Source organism: Chanos chanos, chromosome 7, assembly GCF_902362185.1.
Source record: "Chanos chanos chromosome 7, fChaCha1.1, whole genome shotgun sequence".
Taxonomy (NCBI): domain Eukaryota; kingdom Metazoa; phylum Chordata; class Actinopteri; order Gonorynchiformes; family Chanidae; genus Chanos; species Chanos chanos.
This window is the reverse complement of record NC_044501.1, coordinates 42,982,896-43,008,738: the sequence shown is the minus strand read 5'-3', so window position 1 is coordinate 43,008,738 and position 25,843 is coordinate 42,982,896.

Sequence of the window (25,843 nt, the reverse complement as noted above, 5' to 3'; positions counted from 1 at the left end):
TCCTCATCAGATTCAACAGCTCCTCTGATGGTCAATGTGTCACCATTTATAGTGTGATGTCCAGATGTAGACAATCTAACGTGAGAACTGCCTTTATATCATTTATACCTCCAACCACTTTCAGTCTTTATCTCACACTTCAGACTGACTGTCTCTCCAGTGTACACAGTGGTCTCTGGTTTTACTGTGAGTATAGCTGTGGGTAAGTCTGTGGATAAATACAAAATATGTTCATTTCATTTATAAAAATCAATGATAAGATGGAGGGAGGAATACTTCAGTTAAACCATTTAAAAATGTATAACAGCTTTTATTTTATATCATCCTCCATATTCTCTTCTTTATGCACAAAGAGATATTTATCATCTACTGCCTGTGACAATGTGGGCCTGTCATATTCATGTCTCTGACATTAATGCTCATTTCAACTTTGCACATGTTTGGTCTAAGAAATGTCTCTGTTTCTACAGTCACTGTAGCTGTGGGTAAGTCTAAGGAAATGGAAAGAGAAATAGAACATTTCAAAATCATTCACAATGACCAGGTACATTCACAAGTGTAATGCAGTCATTCACCTCTCACACATTACATGTAACATGGAGAGACACACACTAATTAGAATCTGTGTCTGTCATGTTTCAATCTGACACATCTCTGAATTTCACAAAGACTTCACCTATGGTTTGTCTGAGAATTACCAGAACCATTTTTCACAGTTATCATTAAACAGTCTGCTTAGATGAGTACCACACACTTTACTGACGTCTTACTGTTAGAAAGACAGGACCGCTTAGCTTTGTGGATGTGTGTCTGTTGTGTATCTCTCCCTGACACCAATACTGATCTTTGCTTGACACAGTAACATTGAAAGTGAATATATTTACAGGTGAAGTGTGAGGGTGAGAGGTATACACTACATTCTGAGTGGTTCCTCTATACCACTTATATTTCCACTTATTCTCAGAGTCAATTACACAAGTCATTGTGACTGTCTCTCCAGGATACACAGGGGACTGTGGTTTTACAGTCAGTGTAGCTGTTGGTAATGCTGTTGGAATTGAAAGAAGAGACAAAGATGCATTTAAAATGACAGCATTTCTCCCCTTTTTTCCTATTTCCCATACGTAATGTATATGGACCAATAGAGAAAGATGCTGTGAGAAGGACATTTGTTGTCTTATATTTTTACATTCACACACTGAACTAAATTTTGCTCAATGTCTTCAGTGTAATATTAGATGTGCAAATCAACAAATGACAAAACCATTCTAATCTGAGAGTCTGTAAAACACAAGTTACTCACCTCTCACAGTCAGAGTAACAGATTTACTGGGTTGTGAGGATGTGGGTCTGTTGTCTTTCTCTCCCTCACACCAGTACTGATCCTCATCAGATTCAACAGCTCCTCTGATGGTCAATGTGTCACCATTTACAGTGTGACGTCCAGTTGTAGAAGATCTAATGTGAGTACTGCCTTTATACCACTTATATCTCCATCCACTTTCACTCTTTATCTCACACTTCAGAGTGACTGTCTCTCCAGTGTACACAGTGGTCTCTGGTTTTACTGTGAGTATAGCTGTGGGTAAGTCTGTGGATAAATACAAAATATGTTCATTTCATTTATAAAAATCAATGATAAGATGGAGGGAGGAATACTTCAGTTAGACCATTTAAAAATGTATAACAGCTTTTATTTTATATCATCCTCCATATTCTCTTCTTTATGCACAAAGAGATATTTATCATCTACTGCCTGTGACAATGTGGGCCTGTCATATTCATGTCTCTGACATTAATGCTCATTTCAACTTTACACATGTTTGGTCTAAGAAATGTCATCACCTGTCCCACAGTGACCAGTAGAGAATACAATGGTAAAATTACTGATTCATTTAAAATGGATACAGATGATATAATGAGTGGTGTTTGAGTTGCCTCATAACACTGAAATACTCACAGTCTGGACAGAAAATGAGACTAAACCAAACTGTATTATTTTATCCCAGTAAGAATTAATATGAATATGACTGAATATGATTATAACTGGTAACATTTCCTGGTTTTGTGAATGTGTGACCACAGACAAAAAGCATTTCTTACATTCTAATGGAGATCAATTTCCATTTCTTTGGATGTCTACAATGTTCTTAATTGTGTTAAAACTCTACAGAGGTGCAACTTTATCGAAAATACCACACACATACACACACACACGCGCGCACACACACACACACGCACACGCGCATGCACACACACACGCACACGCACACACACACACACACACACACACACACACATACATTCTAACGCGCGCACACGCACACACATGCACACACACGCATTAATTCTTAAAATATTCAAATATCTCCAGAGGTAATATACACTCTATGACTTTTAAGGGTACAGGAAACATCGCCTGTGCCACACAGCACCAGTTAGAGGTGAGATAGAGCATTATTTTGTCAGCCCTTTTCTCAGGTAGGCCTGTTAATCTAAGGCCAGCTACTGTCAGTTTCTGGAAATACTCAAGGCTGCCACACATCAGGATTGGAGGAGAAGGCTTGACATTTAGCCAGGTAATATTTATGTACACTGCTGACATTATTAACACTGGGCGGGGGACAGGGAAACAAGCTGTAGTTTAGAATTATATCAATAGCTTTAGAATTATGATATCACCATAGATAAGCTGGTTTTTCTCTACATACTCTTCTCCGCAGCCGGTGGCTCTCATCAGCTCCGCAAACACACACACACACACACACACACACACACACACACACATACACACATATCTCAGAGTACCACACACTTTATTCACCTGTTATAGTGAGGTAGACAGGACTGCTTAGCTGTGAGGATGTGGGTCTGTCATTCCTCTCTCCCTGACACCAGTAATGACCCTGGTCAGATTCAGTAACTCTAAAGGTGAATATCTTTACAGGTGAAGTGTAAGGATTAGAGGTATACACCACATTCTGAGTGGTTCCTCTATACCACTTATATCTCCAGTTACTCTCAGAGTCAATTACACAAGTCATTGTCACTGTGTCTCCAGGATACACAGGGGACTGTGGTTTTACAGTGAGTGTAGCTGTTGGTGATGCTGTTGGTATTTGGGGAAGAGAAATAGATGCCTTTAAAATTCAATTTCCATTAATATTCATCAGTGCAGTGTATCAGAATTGCTTACAGATAACATTTCTCCTCTTTAATCCTCTGTCCTGTACCTCACTTACATGATATGTACTAAGAGACAGAGAGGTGTACAGGGAGATAGAATTTTACTACACTTTACTCCCCCCTCACGGTGGCAGTTGGATATTTTGGAAGCCTTGCAACACGTGACATTTACACTGGGTCTCCCATAGTGTTGGCAGGAAATGAGACTAAAGTGTGTTCACCACTGTGTGTGTTAATTATTCTCATTCACAGTGAATATGAATGTAACTTAATGTGAATATGACTTATTGTGTATTATTTTATGCCATTATGAGTGAATATGAATATGACTCAATATAAATGTCAGCGCTCTCACGTGAACTTTGTGTTTTTGTCTCCCCCTGTCTGTCAGTGTTCAACACATGTCGGTTTGTATGGTTTTTTTCACCATGTGCTGTTTGTTTACCTTTTGTCATCTGCTCTGGGCTCCACCCCTCACCTGTTATCACTCACACCTGTTCTTAGTTCCCTCATTGCTCCCTGCCTATTTAAGTCTGACAGTTCTTCACCATTGTTTGTCAGTTTGTCTCACTGTGTTCTGTGTTTCATTCTTGCCTGTTGCTATGTAAGTTTTGCATGGTTTTTGACTTTTGCCTGGTATTTTTGACTTTGTTCTTGCCTCCTGGATTTTGGACTCTCTGCTTGCCTGTACCCTGCTTTTTGACTTTTGCCCATCTCTGGATCTGATCCCTGCCTGCTGTTTGGATTGTCACTGTCTGCTCTCCTGGGGTGTGTTCCAGAAAGCGGGTTTAGTGAAAACTCTTAGTTAACTCAGAGCAAGTAGTAAACCTCCTAATAGAAGAGCCCTATGGCTTTGTTTTGCTAGGAGAATGAAGCCATAGGACTCCTCTATTAGGAGTTTTACTACTTGCTCTGAGTTAACTAATAGTTTTCACTAAACCTGCTTTCTAGAATACCCCCTTGGTCACAAACTCTGCCTGTGTTTTGCATTTCGACTTCTGCCTCCTGAATTTTGACTGTTTCCTGATAAACCTCTTTTGCTGAGAGACCTGTCTGGATGTGCATCTGAGTCCTGACAATCAATATGGCTGGTAACATTTTCAGGTTTTGATTGTGTGTATAAAACAACATGAAAATACAGTGTTCTTTACATTCTAATGGAGCCCAATTTTGTCTGCTTTTAATGTCTGTGATTTTGCTGACACATATATACACACACACACACACACACACACACACACACACAACTCAGAATGTTGGACTTTTTACTCACCTCTCACAGTCAGAGTGACAGGACTGCTTGGCTGTGAGGATGTTGGTCTGTAATCTCTCTCTCCCTGACACCAGTACTGATCCTGGTCAGTTACAGCAGCTGCTCTGATGGTCAATGTGTCTCCAGTTATAGTGGAACCATTAGATTGAGACACTGCAGTCTGAGTGCTGCCTTTATACCACTTATATCTCCAGTTCCTCCCAGACTCTATCTCACACTTCAGACTGACTGTCTCTCCACTGTACACAGGACCCCTGTTTGGAGCTATGGTCAGTGTAGCTTTGGGTCCTGCTTTAGTGCAGAGGAAAGAATAAATTAATTAGGTGCATGGTTTCTAATAAATAATAAAATGCCTTAAAGGCAGAGAAATCAGTCACAGCTATGAAATGCTGTGCTCTAAAAGGTGTATTTCGATGTATATAAACGGATCATATTTTATTTTAGGGCTCATTGATGAACTCAATATGTGAGTAGAAATACAGAATGACATGAAACATTAACCACCACATAATAATGAATCCTAAATCCTGTGTCAAGAATCCTGTAAGTTCCCAGAAGTCTTTTGTTCAGCATGTTTCATTCTAATAAAGTGAGGAACCTGCACATGCACCCAGTTCACACACATGCATGATACACATCTCAGAGTATCACACACACACACACACACACACACACACACATTAATTCTTAAAGCATTCAAATATCTCCAGAGATAATATACACTCTATGAATTTTAAGGGTACAAAATACATCACCTGTGCCACACAGTGAGGCTACCAGTTAGAGCTGAGATAGAGCAACATTTTGTCAGCTCCCTGGCCCTTTTCTCAGCTGGGCCTGTTAATCTAAGACCAGCTACTGTCAGTTTCTGGACATGCCCAAGGCTGCCAAGCATCAGGATCACCAGTCTACATTTGAAACCTAGCTCACAGGTATTTGCTACTGGGGGCTGGTACTTGGTTAGTTTGTCAGAGAAGGCTATGTCCATATATAGGTCAAAGACACAACCTATCTCTACTGTCTTTACTTTTTGGCTGTCACTGTCAAAAACAACATCAGGGGTGTTAGGTATGTGACAGAACACATCATGAGAGCTGTTGAACCAATCAGGCATTACACAGGAATGTTTATGCACAGATACATCTCTTGGTAGCACATCACTAACAGCAGTGGTAATTAAGTCAACAATACTGTCATGACGTGCATTATGGAGTCCCTTATATGCTCTACATCCATTCATAATATGAGCAACTGACTCGAGATGGTTCTCAAAGTCAGGATGTATTAGACAATGTGGTTGGTGGTTATTGGGGTGCCATGAAGCAAGGCTGTATTTGGTTGGTAACACCTGCAGTCTGCCCTTAACAGTGAAGCAGAGAATGTCCACCCTTATCGCTGCATTTCTGTACACAGTGAGTGATAGGGAGTGGTCAGTAAGATCGAGGGACGCAAGCATTCCCTGCATCCTCAGTCCAGCCCAGTGGTGTTTTGTTTCCTCTGATGCACTAATCATCACCCTTTGTGACAGTGTTCCAGAGAAATCTCTAAAGTCCAGGACTACAGTGTAAACTTTGGATGATTCATGTTTAAAATCATCAGTTCCGGTCTTCAGACAGACCACATATTCATTCATGCCTTTTCTGTCTATGTAGGTTTTCTGTTTGGGGGAGTGAGTACCAGTGTCAACAAGCCATGGAAGAATGTTGGCAGACACTTCATAAATAACGTGTACACAAAGGGGAGAAGAGAAATATCTCTCCATGCGGATGTGTCACTTGGGACATTATCTTTCTTTGGAATTTTATGGACAAGAGCACCCCTCCATGAGTCTGGTACCTTTCCATTTATCATACAGGTATCGAATATATGGGTGAGAGTTTGGCTGGACCAAGGCCTAGGGGCTTTAAGAGTCTCATATGTGACACCATCATATCCACTAGCTTTATTATTGGGGAGATGAGCCACAACCTTATCAACATCATCAGTAGTGAAACTGACAGTGGATGGCTAATAGTCTGGTACTACTGCTTCAATGCTGTTAGACCAAGGGGGCATTGTCAGAGGATTGGAGGAGGAGGCTTGACATTTAGCCAGGTAATATTTATGTATTTAGAATTATATATATTACAATGTTGCCATAGGTAAGCTGGTTTTTCTCTGCGTACTCTTCTCCGCTGCCGGTGGCGCTCATCAGCTCCGCAAACACACACACACACACACACACACACACACACACACACACACACACACACACACACACATCTCAGAGTATCACACACTTTACTCACCTGTTATAGTCAGAGTGACAGGACTGCTTATCCGTGAGGATGTGGGTCTGTCATTCCTCTCTCCCTGACACCAGTACTGATCCTGGTCAGATTCAGTAACTCTAAAGGTGAATGTGTTTACAGGTGAAGTGTAACGGTCAGAGGTATACACCACATTCTGAGAGGTTCCTCTAAACCACTTATATCTCCACTTATTCTCAGAGTCAATTACACAAGTCATTGTGACTGTCTCTCCAGGATACACAGGGGACTGTGGTTTTACAGTCAGTGTAGCTGTTGGTAATGCTGTTGGTATTTGGGGAAGAGAAATAGATGCCTTTAAAATTCACTTTCCATTAATATTCATCAGTGCAGTGCATCAGAATTCCTTCTGTAATGTTACAGATAACATTTCTCCCCTTTAATGCTCTGTCCTGTACCTCACTTACATGATATGTACTAAGAGACAGAGAGATGTACAGAGAGATAGAATTTATCACAGAAGTAACGCAAGTCTCAGAGTATCACACACTTTACTCACCTCTCACGGTGGCAGCTGGATATTTTGAAAGCCTTGTAACGTGTAACATTTACACTGGGTCTCCCATAGTGTTGGCAGGAAATGAGACTAAAGTGTGTGTTAATTATTCTCATTCACAGTGAATATGAATGTAACTGAATATGAATATGACTTATTATGTATTATTTTATGCTATAGTGAGTGAATATGAATATGACTCAATATAAATGTTAGTGCTCCCAGATGAACTTTGTTTTTTGTCTCCCCGTCTCTCAGTGTTTGACACTTGTGGTATTGGTTTTGTTTTCATCACTGTGTGCTGTCTGCTAACCTTTTATCATGTGGTCTGGGCTCCACCCCTCACCTGTTATCACTCACACCTGTTCTTAGTTCCCTCATTGCCCTCTGCCTATTTAAGTCTGCTGGTTTTTCACCATTATTTGTCAGTTTGTCTCACTGTATTCTGTGTTATGTTCTAGCCTGTTGCTATGTAAGTTTTGGATGGTGTTTGACATCTGTCTGGTATTTTTGACTTTGTTCTTGCCTCCTGGATTTTGGACTCTCTGCTTGCCTGTACCCTGCTTTTTGACTTTTGCCCATCTCTGGATCTGATCTCTGCCTGCTGTTTGGATTGTCACTGTCTGCTCTCCTGGTCACGGACTTTTGACTGCTTGCTGATAAACCTCTTTTGCTGAGAGACCTGTCTGGATCTGCATCTGAGTCCTGACAATGAATATGGCTACTAACATTTTCAGGTTTTGTGAGTGTGTGTGTATAAAACACCGTGCACCATGTATAAAAATACAATATTCTTTACATTCTAATGGAGCCCAATTTTGTCTGCTTTTAATGTCTGTGAATACATATACACACACGACTCAAAATGTTGGACTTTTTACTCACCTCTCACAGTCAGAGTGACAGGACTGCTTGGCTGTGAGGATGTTGGTCTATAATCTCTCTCTGCCTGACACCAGTACTGATCCTGGTCAGTTACAGCAGCTGCTCTGATGGTCAATGTGTCTCCAGTTATAGTGTAACCATTAGACTGAGACACTGCAGTCTGAGTGCTGCCTTTATACCACTTATATCTCCAGTTCCTCCCAGAGTTTGTCACACACTTCAGACTGACTGTCTCTCCAGTGTACCTAGGACTGTTTGGTTTTACAGACAGTGTAGCTGATGGTAAATCTGTGCAAATGATGGAAAATGAAAGAGGAATCCCTCACATAAAACACACAAAACTCATTCAGTATTAACATTGCAAAATAGAATTAGTTGCCTTTAAGATATTAATAATGAAATTGAATAGCCCCATGACATGTGACATTTACACTGGGGCTCCCACAGTGTTGGCAAAAAATGAGATTAACCATAAATCATGCTCTATTTCTGTATCACACATTAAAAATTGTGAATAGAGACATATAGTATTTACCGGTATTGCTCAAATTCATGTTGATAACATTTCATGTGCGGATTGATATTTTGAGTTGTCTTATAACAAAATAGAAAAACTCAAAGTCTTGACGAGACATAACTGGATTTACCACTTTCTGACTTTCCATGTGTTTTTATTCTTTTAATTTAGGACTAATATGTATTAATCGTTGATATTACATTAACACCAGTCTGGTATTATAATGACTATTTTCCATCTTCCAAGCTTTTTCTTCACGAATTTTACACCTGAAAATGACTAACATGTAAATATCTGAGTTTTAATGTGAGTAGAGATAAAGAGATCTGGGGTCTGTGTACTAAAAACAAACACAGCTTGCACTGTGAAATCATTCACTCAAAGTTACACTAGTTCTGATCACTGAAGAGCCTTTCAAAACCATTTCACAATGTATATTGATGTATATGATGACTTCATTCTGATACTAAAGTAAATGAAGAAACACTGATGATGTATCAGAGATGATCACTCACCTCTCACAGTGAGAATCACACTATTACTCCAGTCAGAGACATCGCCGTTATGTAGATGTGCTGCACATGCATAAGTGCCACTGTGAATTGCTTTTACTGGACTGATTGTATATTCATTGTTTGTATCTTCATAATCTGAATTCACATCATTGTTTTTACGCCAGATATATGTCAAGTCAGTGTATGTTTCTCCAGGAACTTCACATCTGAGTGTCACTGTCTCTCCACTGAATATCTGAGCCCAGCTGGGGTGCCGAGTCAGTGAAGGTTTGAATTTTTCTGTAGCATCATAAAATAATAAGTCTAAAATAACACACACACACACACACACACACACCTACATACACACACACAAAGCTTTAAGTAACATAAATACCATAAGGTGACCAATGAGCCTATCGTAGAACATACAGCTTCATTATATTACATAGTCATTAATCAGTAATAAGTCTAAAATAACAGACACACACACACACACACACACACACACACAAACAGCTATAACTAACATAAATACCATAAGGTGGCCAAGAACTTATCGTAGAACATACACCTATGTTATATTACATTAAACAATGACACTGTGTCTCTGTTTAGAATACTGACTTCGTCACTGAACCTCTATCTAAACCACATACTCCATAATGTAAAAAACATACATAACAGAAAAAAACATGGACATTTAAACAAAGACATGAATAACATTTTTGTTACCTTTAGGTTCTCCAGAGTAGAAGAGTGAACTCAGCACTAAAACACAGGCAGAGAAACTTATAGAGAGTTGGTACCACGTTACAATAAGACTATCCTTATAAAGGATTCATAAATGGCTTACAATTAGGTTATTAATTAAGTTGTAAACACCTTATAAATCATTACTAAACAATTATAAACAAGTTATAACACAGTTTACATACATCGGCGTGAGCTCACTATTTGGTAAGATCAAGTTACTGCTGCTCTTTTCATCTGTCTATTCTGTTAAATCTCAGATCTTGCTAGTTGTTTTGCTTACTTTATGTTCTCCCTTTATCAGTGAGCATGGTAAACTGTCAGCTTCATCTCATTTTTATGACAGTTTATTTATTAGCTACTAACATTTATAACTGTCAAAAGGGAGCCTCATTGTAAGGTTTAAAACACATCACCATTTACTGATGAGTTACTAACATTTATAACTAGCAAAAGGGTGCCTTATTATAAAGTGTAAAACACATCAGCATTTACTAATGAGTTTCTGGGTTTTCTTTAGAGTAATGACACTGCCTTTTATTTTGTAACTGCACAAACCAGAAAGGAGGGAAGTACATGATTCACACAGACATTGACATTTACGGTACACAGACAACATTGAACTATCACATGAATTAGCAACACAACACAAAGACTACATGATGAACAATACACATACACTTCTACTAGCCACAACAGGAAACATACACTGAACAATAGTGAACTGGGGTTAAACAACAGTCCATCGCCCCAAGGCATGCTGGGAAGCTCCGCCCAGCTTATTAATGATTTAAACAGCTCATTAATGATTTAAAAAGTGTTCACAGCCTAATTAATAAACTAATTATGAGTCATTCACAAACCATTTATTTATTTATTTGTTTATTAATTAATTAATTTATTTTCTGACTGGAAATTCAATATCTTCAGTAATGCTGCTCCGTACCCACCCTCCCACCCACCTAACCTGATCCCATGTCAGTGCTCAAACACACAGACAGACATACAGACAGAGACATGACGAGATATGACAAGAACAGGTGGAAGGATGGACAGCAACTCAACACACAAACAAGAGAGGACATGATGAAACGTGATAAGACCACACTAATAGACGGACAGACCAATAAGCAGACTGACGTGACAGGACATAAAAAAGACCAAGCAGTGCATGTAATAAATAGTTAATAGTTAATATTAGTTAATAGGGAAATTTATGTGGTTACGTAGGAAGAATGATATCAGAGTGTATGATGACAGGTAGGACGTAAGATTTTGGTGAGGGTTGTAATGTGTATGTGCATGTGTTGCAGATATGTGGTTTCTTGTTGAGTAGAAAGTCAGGGTTGTGCCAGATTGGAGTATATTTGCAGGGTTTCATTGAAGATTTGAAAAGTTTGTTGATTTTCCACCGGGCTGTCCGAGCTGCCGAAATCACTGTATTATTAAAGCAATTATGGTGTTCTATAGTTGTGTTGAGAAATGAAAGGTCAGATATTGAAATTTCTTTACATTCTGATTGTTCTATTTCTAACCATGAGTTGTTCCGTTGGTTTGGATGAATTTAACTGATGATATACCATAGTTGATTTGCCAGATAGTAATTTTGGAGGTTTAGGGCTGCTAAACCTCTTTGTGTTTTGTATTTCTGTAATGTGGTCAGTCTGACTCGGGGTGTTTTGTTTTTCCAGTAGAACTTGCTTGTTATGGAGTTTAATGAGTTGAACCATTTGCTGGTGGGCTGGGCCGGTATCATTGTGAAAAGGTAATTAATTTTTGGTAATATGAACTTTTTAACGGTTGCTATTCTGGCAATTAATGAGAGAGGGAAGTTTATCCAGCAGTTAAATTAAGTTGTCTTCTATTGTCTTTATTAATGGAGTGAAGTTCAGGTGGAAAAACTCTGACAGTCTGATGGAAATGTTAATGCCCAGATACTTAATGTTACCAGTGGGAACTGGGAGAGGTGGATTTTGAGCCACAGCATTTCAGTCATCTCCATATATGGGTAGAACTGTTAGTTTTGTCCAATTTATAGGATGGTCGAGAGTTGGGAGAATGAATTAATGAACTTGATGGCCTCTTGTAAGGAGCTGAATGGGTCTTGTAAGTAAAGCAATACATCATTTGATCTGAATGAATTAGTGATGGGATTACAGTTTCAAAACGAGTGGCTAGTTATTTCCATTTTTTTTTTTTCTCTTTTATCTGTGTTGATGAGCAATAGGGGGCAGTAGCTGGAACAGAGAGTTGAATCTTTATCAGGTTTCAGCAGGACTGAAATGAGAGCTGTGTTCGTGTGTGGTGGAATTGTTGAGTTATGTTTGACATTAAGTACTATTCTGTAAAACAGTGGTGAGATTGTATTCCAGAAATGTTTATAAAACTCGGCTGGAATGCCATCAGGTCCTGGAGCTTTATTGTTTGGCATCTTATTTAGTGCTTTATGGAGCTCTTTAGGTGTTAATGGAGTGTCCAGTGCATCTGCTTGTTCCTTATTAAGTCGTTGTAGCTCTATATTACTGAGGAAGGCGTTAATATCTGTGGAGTTGGGTTCTTTGTCAGGGGTGTGTAACTTGCAGTAAAATTCTCTGAACGAGTTATTCATGTCTTGGAGTGAATGTGTGGTCTGTCCTGCCGAGTTCTTTATGACTGGTATAAGTGATTTTTTCCTTATTTCCTTTGAGTTGGTTTACCAGATATTTTCCTGATTTGTGACATGACAGTTGAACACAAACGAAGTGGAATAAATCCAGTTCACAATTCCATTTCTTTTTGACAGTTTATTTAAACAACAACAATATATCCTAAATGTGGTATTGCCTTCAGTTATAACAGTACTCTGAAACTCTGCCAGTTTCTGTATTTAACACTTCACTCTTCAATCCTGTTTTATAGAAAACTATCTCATTTAGAATCTGACAACAGCAAACCCATCATCTGCTTTTCTCCCACATTTCATCATCAGCATTTATGACATTCCTCTGACAATGAATAATAAAATGATGAAACTATGATCACACCCTTTATCCACTGAGTTTCTCAAAAACACATCTGCAGTTTGCTAAGAGCCGAATTGGTCACTAATAAAATGAGGGTTATTTTAGAAACACAGTATCAGACACAGGTCAACACTTGTGTAAGAATCTCCTAAATGAAGACTGAAATACAACAACAATTCAGAGACTCAGAGAACAGTGAACCTATGAACACTCCCACTGTTAAATTCACATTGTACTTCCATGTTCACTGACATAACACACACACACACACACACACACACACACACACACACACACACACACATTACATATCAGCTCAAAAACTGACTGTTTAAGAAGCTGAAAATGTTGATGTTAATGTATGCAATTACATGTTGTTAAGCACATCTCTGACTCCTTCCTCAACAGATAAAGTCTCTGTCACTCCTGTTCCATTCTCAGACAGTGATATCACTGATAAAATGACATAGAGAGATCATTCTCCCAGAGCAGTACATGTAGTGGACTCAGCTCCATGCTCTATGAGTGAGAAACTGTTTGATCTACAGTGTGTGTTATGACCTCATATATATTCTCACAGTTAGATCACAGCTCTACAGAGACACAGAGTGATGATCAGAATGAAATGATGTGTCTTTTGTAGATCTCCAGCTTCTCCCTCTACAGACAAAGACTTTTTTGTTCTAATTTGTGTTCTCTCTTCTGAACTTTTGGTAACATTTACATTAGCAAAATTGGAAACACTGCAGTGTTTCATATGATGAACAAGGCATCAAATGTGAACTTTAGGGAGTCTCTATTAAAAGCCCTTGAATAGTAGCCAATGTCCGTGTGTCAGTGATGCATTTTAACACTCTCAACTAGTGGCTGATATTGGTATTACACTACATAGTGAGCCTCCATGTGATGTAATGGCCAAAATGAAAAAAGAAAAGAAAAATGCTGAGAGAGAGTAGAGGTACATGAAAGCTCTTTCCTGGTTACAGAGGTCCTGGTTTTCAATAGACTATAACTATATTTATAATAGAAGTTTCTCTCACTCATCAGTTCATCAGCCCTAAACATAGTGACAGTCTTTACTGAGAAATGAGAAAGAGGAAACATTCAGAGAAGAGGAGGCCACGTGATATTACTGATATTTTAACATAGCGACTTGTGTAAGTGTGAACAACGCAGCTCGCAAACCAGTCTATTTATATATGTATTTACCGTGTGTCTCTTTGACTGTGGGTATGAAATTAAATAGTTTTAATGATTTTTGATGTATTGATTAAAACAAAATTCCAATCACACACACACACACACACACACACACACACACAAACACAGGCCTATGACTTTAGCATTCTCTAGTAAATCTGATATTGAAATTCACCACTAAAGTCTCATTTCTCAATTCATCTGCCTGTTCAATAGTTCATATTTTAATCTTCTCTGAGAATTGTAAGTGAGGCCTGTAGCAGGCTGGTGTGAAACTGCTTTTCACATCACACATGAACCTGACGTCATGTGTCTGTGTGAGTGTGAAAATGCTGGTGAGTACTGCAAACATTCATAGAGCAGCTCCTCCTACACTCACTGGTCTAAACCCACAGGTGTTAAATACAGCAGAAGCCAAACCACTAACTGTCATCTCTGCTCTGCTATGAGGCATCGTAGCATCATAAACATCAGTCTGGATTAAGCATCACTAAGAACACAAGAAAAATAACATTTATTAACTAGAAGAGTCAAAGTAACAAGTTCACTCCTACCACGCGTGTCTCCCTCTGTACCCCTGACCTCACATCACCAAATGTAACATCTTTACCCTCAACCAGTCAAAGTTCACCTAAAAGATACAGTCAACATGCAGTTCCTTCACACACAAACACACACACACACACACACACACACACACACACACACACACACACACACACACACACACACACATACACACACACACACACACACACACACACACACACACATACATATATATGTCTGTGTTACAACACCACACACATACTCACATTTTCTCTAAGCTGGTATTTCTCACTAAATGGTTTTCACTTCTAAAGAAATTCAGTGCAGCCACTTCCTGATCAATATGACACTGATAATTCATACAGTGTCATAATGTAAATACTGTAAAGATGTCGCTTTTACTCTTAAAACTTCTGACCACACCCTGTTATTTATTCTTTATCTGAGTGAGAGGAGGAGAAAATGAGTGTCTTATATGCTCTGATAAAGTCTGGTTCAGAGGAAGTGAGTAAACTGTTCTATCAGACACAAGACACTCAGGACCTTAAATCTCCCACTGACAAATTCTCTCACTTATACATAGACAACACAACACTGTCTCACTGCAGCATGACTTATTATTGATGTTATTTTCAGTTTATGGCTCTGAAGTAAGATGTGACTACATGTGTTCAAGTGAATATCGCAGTATAATAAAAAAAAAACTATTTATATATGACAGATGTTGTTTTCTCAGAAAGTTATTACATTATTACTCAAAGGGTTATTACATCACCATCAAAGAAAGATATAACTGAGAAAACGAGAAAAAAAGAGAGACAATACTTACAGAGCAGCACATGTAGTGGACTGAGCTCCATGCTGTGAGAGTGAGAGACTGTTTGATGTGCACTGTGCCTTACAAGCTGTTCCTGTATTTGAGAGTTCTTCCTCAATTCAAAAAGAAAGTGACAGAGAAAGAGAAAAAGAGAGAGAGAGAGAGAGAGAGAGAGAGAGAGAGAGAGAGAGTACAGTTGGTCAGTTGGTCAAAGCTAAGTAAAAACCAACATGGCTGAACCACAACAGAGACGAAACCATTAACTTTCATGTTTGTGTATATGCAAACGCATGCATGGTCATACATGTATGTGCGTGTGTGTGTGCGTGTGTGTGTGTGTGTGTGTGTGTGTGTGTGTGTGTGTGTGTGTGTATGTGTGTGTGTGTGTGTGTGTGCATACATGTGCAAATGTGTATGTGCGTTTGTGTGTGTGTGTGTGTGTCTGTATGTGTGTGTGTGTGTGTGTGTGTGTGTGTGTGTGTGTGTGTGTCTGTATGTGTGTGTGTGTGTGTGTGTGTGTGTGTGTGTGTGTCTGTATGTGTGTGTGTGTGTGTGTGTGTGTGTGTGTGTGTGTGTGTGTGCACGTCTATCTGTCTGTCTCTCTGTCTCTCTGTGTGTATGTGTATATGCAAACGCATGCATTGTCATACATGGATATTCATGTCAGCTATACGTGAGAATTCCCGAGTTAAACTTAATCTCTTGAGCTAAATTCATGAAGATTTTCATTGTCCCTTTAAGTCTATCACTCACACAGTTCAAACAGATACTGTAGTAAAACTGAATTTTTCTAAAAGCGAAATATTGACTGTCCCTTAAGAAACCTACAAACCAGCTTTGGCTAAAAGCGTCTCCTAAATACCAAATTGTAAATTGTAAATTGGAAATAAACTAGAGGAGGACAAAAGTGTCTGTGCCTGTCCGAGTCAATGTAAAATGTCGGCGATAATTTACAGTGTTGATGATTTTGGAGAATTAGGAGGAGAAGAACTGTGTGTCTACACTTTCAGTGATCACAATTCAATAAACAGTTTCATTTTTTTTTCTTTCTTTTTAACTTTTGTACAAGTTTTAAGTGAATTGACCACGTGACGCAGCAGTGAATGAAGTCAGGTGAGACTGGCCTGTCTCTACACATACATCTTTATAGAAAAATCACTATCACAGCACCAAGACTACACTTTTCTCTTCTCTTTTGAGCATTTTCTCTCTCTCACTATCAGCTAATATCAATAATCTATGGTCTTCCTCGTTAGTGCCTCTATCATGATGCAGGAGTGAGTGAATATCGCTATGAAGACCCAAATCCCCATCTCAATTTCAATCCTAATCTTAATCTCATGGGTCATACAAGTATGACCCTGTTATGATATTCTTGTGACAATACTCAAAATGAGCTGCCTTTCAGTTGAAGAGACAAGTGACTCCATAGTTATTTTTGACTGTCACCACCTCACATCTGTGTGTATGACAGATTTCTTAGATATTGTGTCATTTTGTAGATTACCTCAGTTTATTCACCATTTTATTTAAATAAGACGCTAGGAAAATGGAAGAATTTCTTTTATATAGAAGAGAAAATGAAGAAACTAAAGAAACACATTTTATTACTGGGACAGACTGAAACTCTTAATTACATGCACTGGTCTCTCAGTCACTGACTGGGGAGAGTAGAGACAGAGTTGTCAGAGGACCTGTCTGTTTTCCAACTGCTTGACTGACTCCACCTCCTGCTGGTCACCTTTTTCAAACAGACTGTCTTATTAGGAGAATCACTGTAGGTGTCCCTGCAGCCACCAGAGGGCAGAGAAGAGCCAAACCCGATCCAAATAGGGAGACAACATATGGATACAGGCAGTCCCTGAGTTACGAGGAACTGACTTATGGACAACTTGAACTTACAAACAGACTGAAGCCTATTATATTAAAAAATTGAGTTAAATACAATGGTTCATAATAGTGAACACACACACTACTTTGTGATGCTCATGATAACATTACGTGGTTTCAACGGTTCTTTGGCTTGAAGAAGGAGAGTCCCATATTTAAGGCTAATTCAATGTGCTCCAACTTAAAATGACAGACAAGTGTATTTGGAAGTGTTTCTTCAGTGTTTTATATGCATAGAAAGGGTAAATATATACTATACACTAAGACAAACATTCACTAACTGACGGTAAATAAGTACCTGTTCTGACTTACCTACAAACTCAACTTAAAGACAGATGTAGGAAACGGATCTCGTTTGTAACCTTGGGACTGGCTGTATATCACAACATGCTAACCGTCATTGCTGGAAGCTGTTTGTTATCCTTCTTTACAACAGTGTAGTCCATTGTCCTGAAAACTCAAACTCTTCATCTTTTAACCAAAATTATGAAGCCTGTCTCAGCTCTAGCATTGAGCGTCAATATGGAATATGTTCACTCACAGAAAATAGTACAGTTTTTATAAAGGTATTTTATATATTTGATTTATTTTGTGCATTAAGCATGTGATCCAGAGATAAAAGTTTGCTAAATTTCAGTTCAACCAAATTGTCACTTAAATTTCTCTAAAGTTTTCTTTAATTTTAAATGTTTCAAAAAGATCTCATTTCCTAAAGAAGAGTGTTAGGATCTTCTACAGATGACCTAGTAGAATCAGTTCATCAGATACAATACAGTCCAGGAAAAGACAAATCCAGCTTTGACCAACATTATATTCATCACCTGATCATTTCCGGTGTTAAAGACTGTAGACAGGACTAAGACAATGAAGACAGAGAAGTAGGAGCTCTCTGTCACTTCATATAGAGCTTCAGTGACTAGAAGGAAAACAGACTCTGTAGAGTGACCACTCCTTTTAACTAAACTGATAGAGGTCAGAAAGGTCATTGTGTGAGAGTGAAGAGAACAAATGATTAGTTACTCCACATTACAGTGATTTAAACTGAAGTGAAATTAGAGGGAGGCTTGTCTACTGTTAATGACATCAGTGGGGTTCAGTCCAGGTTTATTTTAGGATGATTTTGAGATGAGTTGTCTTTAATTAAGATGAGAGCTGGTGTTTGAAAAGGGAATTAGAGTAGATAAGGAAAGGGAGGATGTGAGTGGAGATGATGTGGAGAATGATGAGGGGTTTGGTACAAACAGACAGATCTCTTGATAGTTTTGTTATTCTGAAATTCAGCACTGCAGTCTACACAGTTATTATACTCTCATAACTGAGAATTTCTCTGTGCTATTAATGAAATATTTTGAGTGTCAGCCATTGGAGATCTGGATAAATAATCTGCTGAGCTAATGGTCTTTTTTTAATCTTCTTTTCAAATTTTAGAGGCATATTTTGAAAAATAGATCCATTAATTTGTGGCAGTACACTTGGAATGTGACAATCCAGATACAGTGATATCCAGATGCAGTGATGTTAAAAGCTCTTGCAATGTTGAATTAAAATGTACTTTATCATGTTATCTAATCTCATGTTTTCAAATGGCTTAGAGAGAAATTAGATACAGTGACTAGACTGATGATAACAGAGGTAGTTCTGTTTTAATAGCTCTAGTAATTATTATTGAACAAAAATAGGGACCTGTTACTTAAAAATCATTGTCTTTGTTGTCACATTTTAATTATGAATGAAATTAGCATATGTATGTTTAAAACATCTACTGCAAATGTCTATGTGGTATTATACATGTTTATACATAATTAGATAAAAACTGAAATAAATGACAATGTAAGCATGAAAATGAAAAGGTTTAAATTTTACTCTATTTTGCTTGTCATATTTGTGGTGCACATTAAATAATACACAAACATAAACCTTGTCAAATATATCGCTTTACACACATGTTTATATGAATGTTTATAATGAATGATATATACTGTAAGAAATAATTTTATAAGTAATCATTTAGGATCATTTTACAAAGATCATAATGTACTCCTCATAGTCCGTCCCTGTTAATTCATCACAGTGCAATGAAAAATGACTCTATACTGCCTCTCTGGCCACAGAGAGAAACTGAGTTTAAATCTTGTTAATGACAGATTACGATGTCTTGTGTGTTCATCAGATTAAGCTGTAAAAAAAAAAAAAAAAAAAGGTGATTTAACAAATCAATTACTTTCTTTATGTTTTAATTTCTCCGTTCATTTCTGTATTTACAGACTGATTAAAGAGTTTAGCAGGAAGGTTAAGATGTCTGATCTTTTTGAAACTTAATACAACTTTCATAATTCACTTTAGGGAGTGTGACTGTGTTATGAGAGAAACATATGGTTTGTTTAGAGTGTGAGATCAGACAGATGAACTTCTGTGGTCAGACTGAGAGAGTTCTCATCTCCAGCCCTCCAGCATTTGACTCCGATCACAATGGTCACCAGGAGATATGGAGAAAGTACCAGTAGTGAACAGAGCAGTCTGGGGAGAGACAGGGAGGCCTCTGGACATGGAAAAAAGTACATAAATATATACATCAAGGAGGAAAGAAGGAAAGAAAGAAAGAAAGAAAGAAAGAAAGAAAGAAAGAAAGAAATTTAATTTTATTTACATTCATCTGAATCTGCATATGAATGCATAAAGGTTAAATTTTACCTCTGACAATGACTGTGACAGTAATCCAGCTCTGTGGTGACTCTCCTCTCTCTGGGTGTTTGCACCAATAGAGACCCTCATCTGACTTTGAGACAGTAGGGATGGTCATCTCTCCTGTAGTATGATTCTGGAGGACTAATCCATCTTTATAGAAATCAGCTCTGCTGTTTGACGAGGCATTTCGATATCTACAGTGCAGAGCAAAAGTATCTCCCTCAGTAACAGGATGGACAGGACTTTCCAGGATCACATCGCCATCTATAGAATAGAAAACAGTTACATGTAGTATAGCCTGAACAACATAGAATAATGTAGATTATATGAAACATACATAATCGTTTTAGGGTATTTTCTCTGATATAGTTTTGTCGGTGTTTATGTACTTTATGTACTTTATGTGTGTGTGTGGAGAATACTGTACCACTAATAATATCAACATTTCAATTAAGGATGTCCCGATCAAGTTTTTTTTGCCCCCGATCCCGATCCGAGTCATTTAATATTGAGTATCTGCCAATACTGAGTCCCGATCTGATACTTGTATTTCCTGCACAGTTGCACAGTACACATTTCAGGTACATTAAAGGCATTAAAATCAATTTAATGTATATGCTTGACAACTGAACAGCAAGATATGTGCCCAGATGGGAGTTGTACCAGAAAATACACAAGTGTTCGATTTTATTTAATCTTCTTACAGTAATTCAAGTGGTTAACTTGTCTGTCAGTTTCATTGATACTTTTTCTGAAACCCTTCTTTTGTATGCTATCGTTATCAATCTTTAGTGTTAGTTGAGCGACTGTATTGCTCTCTGTGGTAGGTAGTTCAGGCTACATCACCTACAGCTAAAGCGTTAGGTGTTTCAATTTTGAAATGGTACCTTGGTTGTTGTTAGTAGCCTTCAGGATTAATGTTGTTGGAGTATGCTGACCTAAAAAATGTTCAAATTTAAAGCTAAAAGAAAACCCATTTGCCTGGAACACTCGCTTCAGTTTGCCAAATTTGAAAGCACCTCTGCATTCGCTACCACAGCTATGGTCTGGTCATCCAAAGCTATTGATTCAGTTACCCTCTCGGTAATCTTTTTGGCCATGTGGCTGTCTTGAGGACATTTCTCTCTCCTTTTGAATGTATATCTTCCAACGTGTGTTGCTTCGGAGCAGCATTTGTCTGAGTTACCTGAGTGAACTCACTGTATTCTGTTGAGTGTTTATGTTTTAGGTGCCCTAGCAAAGCGGTAGTAGCCTGTTGAACGCTGCTCCTACTGCCTTGTGAAATGCTCGCATTACAAATATTACAAGTGACTGCTGGACTGCTATCCTTTCCCAATATAAAATATTTCTACACTACAGACATTTAGCTGCATCTTGCCGCAAATTATGCTCTCCGTTTACGACACCTGCGTGACGGCTGATGTAAAACAAAGGATTGGGCATAGAGTCGAGCTCAATAAAGCCAATACCGATAAGTTAAAAAAAAAAAAAAAAGCCCTGATCGGCCCGATACCATCTTTGAGATCGGATCGGGACATCCCTAATTTCAATCAATGACATATTAAGTTAAATAACAGGTCTTGTTTGATGGTTATGAAGGAACAGGATCAACTGAAACAATCAGATGCTTTGTGTGTGGAGGGTTCTGGTTTATCGACCCGAGTCTTTAATAAGATACACAACAATCTAGAGCTCAGTCTGGTATTCCTGACTACCAATCCTTCACTCATCACTGCCATCTGTGTCTTCATGCTTTCATATCCCATTACCATTAAATATTCACTGTCAATGTGTTGTGCAAAAGCTCTCATTCTTTGAGTAGGAAAGCTTGTATGCCATTGTGACTGCATTTTCCTTGATTCTTTGGTTTGTTTCAGTGGGTTATGCTTATTGTCTCTGAAGTTCCAGGTGATTGTGTGTGTGGTTGATCCTTGGACTATTACTTGATTACTATTTGCATTTGTCTTGGATATACCTGTTAACTGTGTACTGAATCTTGCCTGTATTTGGAAAAGCCCTTTTATTAAAACCAGTTACCCTGCACATGTATCCAATATTCCATGGTTTTCCTGACAACTAAATATCATATTTTTGTTCTTTAATAAGTAATGTGGATAAGTACTCACTGGTCACTGTTATGTTGAGAGGATTACTGTTCCCTCCAGAGTCAGACTGACACCAGTACACTCCACTGTCTGATGACTGGAGGGAGCTGATGTTACATGTAGATCCTGTTACTGATCCCCAGTCTGATGAACAGTCTGACACCTCTCCATTATCTGTGTATCGTCTCACTGTCCATCCAGTAGAGTTACTCTGTACCTCACAGCTCAGTGAGAGAGAATCAGATGTAAAGTGTTGTGTTCTGTTGGGACTGATGATCAGAGAGGATGGAGAAGACAGAGCTGAGAAACAGACAAAGACAGTTAGCCAGTTTCACATTTTTAAGGTTTTGAGATCAGAAACAGGTGCTGGGAGGACATGTTAATATTATTATTAACCATCATTAACAGTGTCCTTACCAGGCACAGGAAACACAACCATATTAAAATCATTTTCCAAATGAACATACTCTGCACACATAAACTCCTGTGTGTTTAAAAGCAGCAGGGCTGAGAGTGTAGGAGCCTCCAGCTCCTCTGCTCCTGTCTGAGAGGAGTTCTACAGAGTTAGAATGAACACTGGGTAACCCATCTCTGTAGAGAATGACTCTGTACCAGAGGAATGTCCAGCCTGTAGAGGAGTCTTTAACCTCACAGCTCAGAGTCACTGAGTCTCCTTCAGTCACCCACATCTCACATCAGACTAAGCTTTTCTGCACTGATGAATAAGAAAATTTGAACTTTTTTGGTTTGTTTGTTTGTTCTCTCTCTTCTTTTTTCTTTTTTTGTTTTAGATTGTTTTACACAGTTGTAGTGATCGATGTCTTCTCCAACATGAAACATCTAGCTAGAGGCTGCTCTGGCACTGATGGTATAATGATATATTACTTTTATAAAACAGCATAAAATAAACGGGATAAAGTGAGACATTCTGTTATTGTGCTGCTGGAGAACAGTAGAATGTTTGTATTTTAACAGTACTTTTTTTCAGACATGTCAGACATCTTCATAAAAACAGTTGAAAAGAACTTCCAAATAAACAGACAAAAAAGAAAAGAAAGAAAAAATATCAATACTGTGATTCATCAGTAGGGGTGTCCCCAACTTAGAATCTGATTTGACATATCTTGTCTATCGTCAACGTATAGTCGAATCATGTTGGGTTTGTTGTTGTTGTTGTTGTTGTTGTTGTTTTCCTTTCTTTTTTTCCTTTCTTTTTTTTTTTTTTTTTTGATCCACATTTTCATTAGCGACATTGGCTTCCATTTTTTTCCACACCAAACAAAAGGGCTGAAAGACCTCATGAAACAATTTGTCCTCTTTGTCTTCTGGACTTGTGTCATCTTCTGCCTTTTCGCTTGGACCAAGACTATCAGCTGCCTCGTTATCTGAAGCGTTAAATTTCAAAATAGACACACTGGCAGCTCTCGAGGAAATACTCTACACACAACACTGGTCTTCCCATTGTGGCTGATGAGACTGGCAGCTTTTATTGCGGTTATTTTCTTTCCCAACAGGAACAGTGAAAACATGCCACTTTTTCAGTTGGGGCTCTAGAACAAATACTACGTCCCCTTCGACCTTCCCAATATGGCCGCCTCCATGCACATCAACACTTGTCCACACTTCCCATGAGCCCCTCCCACTCTCTCAATTCAGCCTGCCCCTTGTTCTAGCAACACTTGGCATAAGAATTCATTTTATCAGACATTCTGCACCCCTTTATAAATGGAATCAGATGATCCTTGTTTAATTTTGCAACAATTTGACTGTGAAATTGGAAGTCGAATCAGGCTCCTTAGATCGAATGTCGAATACTCGACTATTTGGGGTCACCCCTATTCATCAGTGCAGTACTGAACATCACTGTTACAATGTCAAAGACTTTTTATTTGTTTGGAGTCATGATCTTTCATGACACACTCATTTGTGCTGTTTTACTGTTGGATAACATTAGAATGTGTGTATTCTTACAATGCCTTTTCATCAGACATGTCAGAGAAACAAGAATAAACCAGTCTAACAACAGAAAATCCTTAGACAAATGAAGAAAGAAACACAGAAAAATATGAGCTCCTTGATTCATTAGAGCAGTGTTACATGTCAAAATTATACAATTATAGACTTGAGAGAAAACATTTGGATGAATGAACTCTCCAGGAAATTACAGCTGCCAACTACTGTACTCTTTTCATAGAGTACACTGATCACTCACCTCTTACACTGAGAAAAACAGAATGACTTCTTTGTGAGGATGTGGATGTGTCATCACTCTCTCCCTTGCACCAGTACTGATCCTGGTCAGTTACAGCAGCTGCTCTGATGGTGAATGTGTCTCCAGTTATAGTGTAACCATTAGACTGAGACACTGCAGTCTGTGTGCTGTCTTTATACCACTTATATGTCCAGTTCCTCCCAGACTCTATCACACACTTCAGAATGACTGTCTCCCCCGTGTACACAGGACTCCAGTTTGGAGTTAAGGTCAGTGTAGCCTTGGGTGGTGCTTTAGTTCAGAGGAAAGAATAAATTCCTTAGGTTCATTGTTTCTAATAAATAATAAAATGCTGACCTCTAAAAGGTGTATTTTAATGTTTTAAAACCGGTCACACTTTATGTTAGGGGTACATTGACGAACCCTCAGTGCGTTGGTAGTAATGCAGATTGAGATGAAACATTTAAAACCTCACAAAAATAGCGTTTAGTAAAGCTGCATTGTAAACCAAACGCGAAGCAGAATTTCGCTTTTCTCTCCTCGTCGGGGTTTGATCGCTTGCCCGAAAAACGAACATGCAAATTTCGTGCCACACCGCGGCAAGCATTTTTTATTTCACCAATCAGATTACACATGATGAGTTTTTCCTCCATTTTGACTGAAGAGATTTCTGGGAAGGGTTCTGCCTCTAGCCCTTCTTCCCCGTTTCTTGTCGCTCGCAGTTTCGCTCTGTTTAGCCATTGACATTAACTTGGCATGCATTCGCGTCACTCGTAAATTTCGCGTCGCGTTCGGTTATAACGCATCTTAACAGTTAACTCGCATTCAGTTTGCTGATTATTCCGTAATGAAAAAGCTTTAAATTTAAAACATTCCCTCAAATGTCTAGTTTAATTTACTGATGAGATATAATGCAGCATTTCAAAAATCTCTCCATCAGAAAAGAGTCTGAATAAAACTCACCTTTCACAGTCAGAGTAACAGAGTTACTGGATTGTGAGGATGTGGGTCTGTTGTCTCTCTCTCCCTTACACCAGTACTGATACTTATCAGATTCAGCAGCTCCTCTGATGGTCAATGTGTCTCCGTTTACAGTGAGACGTTCAGATGCAGACAATTCAGTCTGATTGCTGTCTTTATACCACTTATATCTCCATCCATGTTCAGTCTTTATCTCACACTTCAGAGTGACTGTCTCTCCAGTGTACACAGTGGTCTCTGGTTTTACTGTCACTGTGGCCGTGGGTGAGTCTATGGAAATGAAAAGAGGGAAAGTAATGTAGTAATAGAAAGAGGAAAAGAACATCTCAAACTCATTCACAGTTAAAGCAGGAGCTCTGATGGTGAGTCTGTTAACAGCGTCAGTGTAACAGTCAGAGGTATACACCACATTCTGAGTGGTTCCTCTATATCAATTATATCTCCAGTTATTCTCAGAGTCAGTTACATAAGTCATTGTGACTGTCTCTC